The sequence below is a fragment of the Oncorhynchus mykiss genome, chromosome 10 (assembly GCF_013265735.2).
Source record: "Oncorhynchus mykiss isolate Arlee chromosome 10, USDA_OmykA_1.1, whole genome shotgun sequence".
NCBI lineage: Eukaryota > Metazoa > Chordata > Actinopteri > Salmoniformes > Salmonidae > Oncorhynchus > Oncorhynchus mykiss.
In genome coordinates this window covers 20320450-20328767 of record NC_048574.1, presented here as the reverse complement: position 1 = coordinate 20328767, position 8318 = coordinate 20320450, and positions in this window count along the sequence as shown.

Below are 8318 nucleotides of genomic sequence, written 5' to 3'. Positions count from 1 at the left end.
ACAACTACAACAGTGACACAGATATTTCCCTGGATGTATAAATGTGAAGCATCCACTTTGCGTTTTCACTCACTATCAAATATGGTGGTCAGAGGAAGCCCAGTGGCTGGCGATGGAAGGAGATGGATTCTGGTGGACATTCTGCACATTTTCTCATCTATGAAACATCAAATAAAATATTATTGGTCACATACACATGGTTAGCAGATGTTACTGCGAGTGTAGTGAAATGCTTGTGCTTCTAGTTCTGACAGTGCAGCAATATCTAACAAGTAATCTAACAATTCCTCAACAACTACCTAATACACACAAATCTAAGTAAAGGAATGGAATAAGAAAATATACATATACATATATGGATGAGCAATGACAGAGCGGCATAGGCAAGATGCAATAGATGGTATAAAATACAATATATTCATATGAGATGAGTAATGCAAGATTTATAAACGATTTATTAAAGTGGCATTCTTAAAGTGACTAGTGATCCATTTATTAAAGTGACCAATAATTTCAAGTCTGTATGTTGGCAGCTGCCTCTCTGTGTTAGTGATGGCTGTGTAACAGTCTGATGGCCTTGAGATAGAAGCTGTTTTTCAGTCTCTCGGACCCTGCTTTGATGCACCTATATTGACCTCGCCTTCTGGATGGTAGCCGGGTGAACAGGCATTGTGTCACGGCCGTTGAAAGAACTGAACCAAGGTGCAGCGTGGTGAGCGTACATATTATTTTTATTTGAAAAATGCGCCGAACAAAACAATAAACACTACAAAACAAACCGTGAAGCTACAGGCTATGTGCCATAAACAAAGTCATCTTCCCACAAAGACAGGTGGGAAAAGGGCTACCTAAGTATGGTTCTCAATCAGAGACAACGATAGACAGCTGTCCCTGATTGAGAACCCTACCCGGCCAGAATATAGAATACCCACCCCAACTCACACCCTGACCAAACCAAAATAGAGACATAAACAGGATCTCTAAGGTCAGGGCTTGACAGTACCCCCCCCCCCCCCCCCAAAGGTGCAGACTCCGGACGCAAAACCTAAACATATAGAGGAGGATCTGGTTGGGCATCTAGCCGCAGTGGTGGCTCAGGTGCGGGACGCAGACCCCGCTCTACCACTGGCTCACCCCACTTTTGGGGGCCCCGGACTGGAGACCGTCGTTAGGGGCCCCGGACTGGGGACCGTCGCTGGGGGCTCCGGACTGGGGACCGTCGCTGGGGGCTCCGGACTGGAGACCGTCGCTGGAGGCTCAAGACTGGAGACCGTCGTTGGAGGCTTCTTGCCAAGGTTCATCACTGGAGGCTTCGTGCCATGGATCATCACTGGAGGGAGGAGACGTATGGGCAGCCTGGTGCGTGGATCTGCCACAGGGCTTACCAGGCTGGGGAGACATACAGAAGGCCTTGTTCTGGGAGCAGGCACAGGGCTTACCAGGCTGGGCAGACATACAGGAGACCAGGTGCGTGGAGCTGGCACAGGATATACTGGGCCGTGGAGACGCACCGGAGGTCTGGAGCGCAGAGCTGGCTCGGGCTCACCCCTCAGCACCGACGCCCATGTCATCTGCCCCTCTGCCTCTCAGGTTTCCGTCGTGTACTCTCCTCCTGACCACGCTGCTTGGTCCTTTGGTGGTGGGAAGTTCTGTCACGGCCGTTGAAAGAACTGAACCAAGGTGCAGAGTGGTGAGCGTACATATTATTTTTATTTGGAAAATGCACCAAACAAAATAATTAACACTACAAAACAAACCGTGAAGCTACAGGCTATGTGCCATAAACAAAAGTAAAATTCCAACAAAGACAGGTGGAAAAAAGGGCTACCTAAGTATGGTTCTCAATCAGAGACAACGATAGACAGCTGTCTCTGATTGAGAATCCTACCCGGTCAAAACATAGAAATACAAATAATATAATATAGAATACCCACCCCAACTCACACCCTGATCAAACCAAAATAGAGACATAAACAGGATCTCTAAGGTGACACATTGGCTCGGGTGGTTGTCTTTTTGGCCTTCCTGTGACATCTGGTGGTGTAGATGTCCTGGTGGGCAGGTTGTTTGCTCCAGATGATGCATTGTGCAGAGCGCACCACCCTCTGGAGAGCCCAGCGGTTGTGGGCGGTGCAGTTGCCGAACCAGGCAATACAGCCCTACAGGATACAGTGATACAGCCCTACAGGATGCTCTCAATTGTAAACTTTAAAAGTTTGTGAGGGCTTTAGATGGAAAGCCAAATTTCTTCAGCCTCCTGAGGTTCTTCTGTCCGGGGGTGTCTTCGGATGGGGCCACAGTGTCTCCTGACCCTTCCTGTCTCAGCCTCCAGTATTTATGCTGCAGTAGTTTGTGTCGGGGGGCTAGGGTTTGTTGTATCTGGAGTACTTCTCCTGTCCTATTCGGTGTCCTGTGTGAATTTAAGTGTGCTCTCTCTAATTCTCTCTTTCTCTCTTTCTTTCTCTCTCTCGGAGGACCTGAGCCCTAGGACCATGCCTCAGGACTACCTGACATGATGACTCCTTGTTGTCCCCAGTCCACCTGGCCGTGCTGCTGCTCCAGTTTCAACTGTTCTGCCTTATTATTATTGGACCATGCTGGTCATTTATGAACATTTGAACATCTTGGCCATGTTCTGTTAATCTCCACCCAGCACAGCCAGAAGAGGACTGGCCACCCCACATAGCCTGGTTCCTCTCTAGGTTTCTTCCTAGGTTTTGGCCTTTCTAGGGAGTTTTTCCTAGCCACCGTGCTTCTACACCTGCATTGCTTGCTGTTTGTTTTTGTACAGCACTTTGAGATATCAGCTGATGTACGAAGGGCTATATAAATACATTTGATTTGATTTGACCACAGTGTCTGTATGGGTGGACCATTTCAGTTTGTAAGTGATGTGTGCGCCGAGGAACTTTCCACTTTCTCCACTGCTGTCCCTTCAATGTGGATAGGGGGTTCTCCCTCTGCTGTTTCCTGAAGTCCACAATCATCTCCTTTGTTTTGTTGATGTTGAGTGAAAGCTTGTTTTCCTGACACCTCGTCCCTATAGGCTGTCTCGTCGTTGTTGGTCATCAAGCCTACTACTATTGTGCTGTCTGCAAACTTGATGATTGAGTTGGAGGCGTGCATGGCCATTCAGTCATGGGTGAAGAGCGAGTACAGGATGGGGCTGAGAACACACCCTTGTGGGGGCCCAGTGTTGACAATCAGCGATGTGGAGATGTTGTTTCCTACCTTCACCACCTGGGGGCGGCCCGTCAGAAAGTCCAGGACCCAATTGCACAAGGCAGGGTTGAGACCCAGGGCCTCAAGCTTAATGATGAGCTTGGAGTGTACTATGGTGTTGAATGCTGAGCTATAGTCAATGAACAGCATTCTTACATGGGTATTCCTCTTGTCCAGATGGGATAGGGTAGTGCGTAGTGTGATGGCGATTGCATCGTCTGTGGATCTATTGGGGCGGTAAACAAATTGAAGTGGGTCTAGGGTGACAGGTAAGGTGGAGGTGATATGATCCTTGATCTCAATGCAGTTTTCTGTTCCCAAAACTACAATCTGTTATGAACAGAGTGGACTAAGTTTGGTAGACTTTACTCTTTGTCAAAGTTGTAAAAAAATAGCTTTGTTTAGAAGGAGTGCAAAGGCGAATTGAGTTATTGCACAGGCGCACTTCACAGAGTAGGTGTTCTCTAACGGAAATATGCAGATGTATGCTAAAACGGGCCAATAGGATCTTACTAGCTCATGCTTGACTTTGCCCACCTCCTTGCTTGTTCTGCCCACTATGACTAATTTGTTCCCCTTGGAAATGACAGGCTGTAGTCTATGTTGGTTTAGTTAAAAATCTTTTAATTAAAAATCTTTGCCTGCTCTTTCCATGACAGACTGACCAGGTGAATCCAGGTAAAAGCTATGATCCCTCGTTGATGTCACCTCAATCAGTGTAGATGAAGGGGAGGAGACAGATTAAAGAAGGATTTTTAAGCTTGACACAATTTAGATATTAATTATGTATGTGTGCCATTGTTACATCTTCTCCTGTTCCTCCCCCTCCGGTGTACAACGTCACCAGAATACTATGTATGTGTAAGAGTGCAATAGCATGGCAATAGCAATAGCATTCCACCCATTCACATGAAGTGTAGCAGCCTTTTCTATTCTGTCTTTAGAATTATAGAACGTTTCACATAACAATGTTCATCCACTGGGAGTAGTGGTATAGAGTCGAGAGTCAACACACCAAAACTAAAGCAACAGTATGGTGCCCCAATAGTCATTCTGATAACACTCAATAAAATAATAAAGAGCAGTGGACTGATTTCTCCAACAATCAGCATTAAACACTCAAAGAAACAGTTTCTCAAAACCACATTTAGGATTCAACCAGCTGTGACAAAGTATTGCTCACACGCAGTAACCCTCAATAACCAATACAAAAATAGTTTGACACTAGTTGGTGAAATATCCAAAAAGTCATCCCACCCATTACCTTGTAGATAATCAACCTTTGATTATCAGATCCTGAAAATCACAAATTTGTCAAAATAAAATAAAGTTGATTTTCTTTCAACTTAGTCCCGTTTATCTAAATATACAAGTGACTCCAGCGCTAAACTGTCTTCAACGACAATGTCCTTTCAGCTCCCTTCAGGGAACTTCTTTCTCGGTATGAGAGAATAATGTCCTTTCAGCTCCCTTCAGGGAACTTCTTTCTCGGTATGAGAGAATAATGTCCTTTCAGCTCCCTTCATGGAACTTCTTTCTCGGTATGAGAGAATAATGTCCTTTCAGCTCCCTTCATGGAACTTCTTTCTCGGTATGAGAGAATAATGTTCTTTCAGAGTCACGCTGAAGTCTCAAGTCTGCTTCTCTCATATCCATTACCAAACTAATGATCTTCCACTAGTATGAGTAAGTAATCTGCTTCTATAGTCAGAGCTAGCGATATGCTCCAGCTCATGAGGTTCCAGGGTAGCTGTATTTGCGTACATTTCTGTCTGCTACTGTGGCGAATTGTTGTTGTTGCCAACTTCATACCGTCGCTGTCCGTTCACACTTCTACTATACCTTTCTATGAATGACGATAAGTCTAAATCCAATAGTGACAGTTTTTACTTCCCTTCTCTCTAGTTCAATGTCCACTTTCCTCGAGCTGCAAATTCCCACGCTATTCAGTGTCCCGATCCACGACCTTGCTGGTCCCGATCCCCTGCTGATGCTAATTCGCTGGGTTTTTCACATGTGTGTATCAAGAATGGTCCACCACCTGAAGGACATACAGTCAACTTGACACAACTGTGGGAAGCATCAGAGTCAACATGGGCCAGCATCTCTGTGGAACGCTTTTGACACCTTGTAGAGTCCATGCCCCGACGTTTTGAGACTGTTCTGAGGGTAAAAAGGGGTGCAACTCAATATTAGGAAAGTGTTCCAAATGTTTTGTACAATCAGTGTTTATGCTCACAAAAATGTACTGGGAAAACATGACAATTTTTATGTTTACCCATTAAATTCTTGGGAGCATATAGTGTGACTTTTTCTGTTTTATAGAGGCTTCCTTTCTGTTAATCAAGTCAGCACCTCTAGAAAAATGTTTGGATGTGTGGTCAGTGCATGCTTTTCAGTCAGTATAATAACACCAATGTCAGCCATGTTAAGACTCTACTTCCTATTTCTTTACATTCAATGTAGTACCGTTTTACATATGGCTAGGGCCTTGTATTGTCACGACTTCCGCCGAAGTCGGTCCATCTCCTTGCTTGGGTGGTGTTCCTGCAGGCCAGCTCCCGATGGACGTCCTCGAGCAGACTGCAACGATAATGGTCGATCAGGGCCCTGTCGTTCCATCCCGATCCATGCCGGTGCTATGTTGGTAAAGCATTGCTGCATGCTCCTGTATGCGCTCCTCCACCTCAATGGCCGGGGTATCCTCTCCTGACTCCATAGTGTGGTTAGAGATTCTGTAATGCGGTGCGTGCTGGTGACAGGGAAGTCAAGCGCAGGAGAATGAACTTGGAAAAAACGGAGCTGTTTAATAAACATTCAAAAAACCTCAGAAAACCAAAATATACAAAAATAACATAATAGGGTGCAAAACCCGTCGCACACCAGAACAAATAACATAATAGGGTGCAAAACCCATCGCACACCAGAACAAATAACATAATAGGGTGCAAAACCCGTCGCACACCAGAACAAATAACATAATAGGGTGCAAAACCCGTCGCACACCAGAACAAATAACATAATAGGGTGCAAAACCCGTCGCACACCAGAACAAATAACATAATAGGGTGCAAAACCCGTCGCACACCAGAACAAATAACATAATAGGGTGCAAAACCCGTCGCACACCAGAACAAATAACATAATAGGGTGCAAAACCCATCGCACACCAGAACAAATAACATAATAGGGTGCAAAACCCGTCGCACACCAGAACAAATAACATAATAGGGTGCAAAACCCGTCGCACACCAGAACAAATAACATAATAGGGTGCAAAACCCGTCGCACACCAGAACAAATAACATAATAGGGTGCAAAACCCGTCGCACACCAGAACAAATAACATAATAGGGTGCAAAACCCGTCGCACACCAGAACAAATAACATAATAGGGTGCAAAACCCGTCGCACACCAGAACAAATAACATAATAGGGTGCAAAACCCGTCGCACACCAGAACAAATAACATAATAGGGTGCAAAACCCGTCACACACCAGAACAAATAACATAATAGGGTGCAAAACCCGTCGCACACCAGAACAAATAACATAATAGGGTGCAAAACCCGTCGCACACCAGAACAAATAACATAATAGGGTGCAAAACCCGTCGCACACCAGAACAAATAACATAATAGGGTGCAAAACCCGTCGCACACCAGAACAAATAACACACCTACATACAACAAACAATCTCTGACAAGGACATGAGGGGAAACAGAGGGTTAAATACACAACATGTAAATAATGGGATTTGAACCAGGTGTGTAGGAAGACAAGACAAAACCAATGGAAAATGAAAAATGTATGGCTTGAAGGTCGGCGACATCGACCACCGAACACCGCCCAAACAAGGAGAGGGACTGACTTCGGTGGAAGTCGTGACATGTATTAAAGGAGTAGTCCACTATTTTACAACTTGATGTTAGATGGTTCCTCCCTTGAAAGTAGTTTATGGGCCTGGAGAAACTGTAATCCATGGTTCAGTTTTCTTTAAAAAGCCACTACAAACTTCAGCTAACTTTAGCCACCACACGCTAACGATCAATGGAAGTGATGGGGGCATGTGCGCATGTAATTTTTTAAATGTCCAAATCACCTGAAATCAATTCAAATCACCTACATATTTGGATTGATGTTACTTAAAGGTGATTTAGCCATATAAAATAAAAACATGCTTACATGCCCCCATCACCATGGATGACAGTTTCTCTTGGCCCATAGACTACTTTCAGGATGAGGAACCATCTAACATCAAGTAAAATAGGAAACGGAGGACTGAGCATGCCACCATTCTCATCGATGGGGCTGTAGTGGAGCAGGTTGAGAGCTTCAAGTTCCTTGGTGTTCACATCACCAACAAACTAGAATGGTCCAAGCACACCAAGACAGTCACGAAGAGGGCACGACAAAACCTATTCCCACCCAGGAGACTGAAAGTATTTGGCATGGGTCCTCAGATCCTCAAAAGGTTCTACAGCTGCAACATCAAGAGCATATGAATGGTTGCATCACTGCCTGGTACGGCAATTGCTCGGCCTCCGACCGCAAGGCACTACAGAGGGTAGTGCGCATGGCCCAGTACATCACTGGCGCTAAGCTGCCTGCCATCCAGGATCTCTGCACCAGGCGGTGTCAGAGGAAAGCCCTAAAAATTGTTAACGACCCCAGCCACCCCAGTCATAGACTGTTCTCTCTGCTACCGCATTGCAAACGGTACCGGAGCACCAAGTCTAGGACAAAACTACTTCTCAACAGCTTTTAACCCCAAGCCATAAGACTCCTGAACAGGTAATCAAATGGCTACCCGGACTATTTGCATTGTGTCACTACACAAATGAAATCTCGAGATAATGGCCAAGGCAATAGAGTAAGAGGTGGGGAAAATAATGAGTGACTTGCAGGAAGTAGGAGAGAAAGAGGAAATGTCGGAGAGCAAGAGGCGAGCCATGGAAAGGGTCCGAAATAGGGCATTCAGACTACTGTCAGGTGTTAGCACCGGAGGATTACTCAGAGTACTGCTTAGCGTGACAGTAGCGCCAACCTTTCCAGATGTCCTGTTGGCTGGACTCCTAAGTGCATTGGAAGCAATT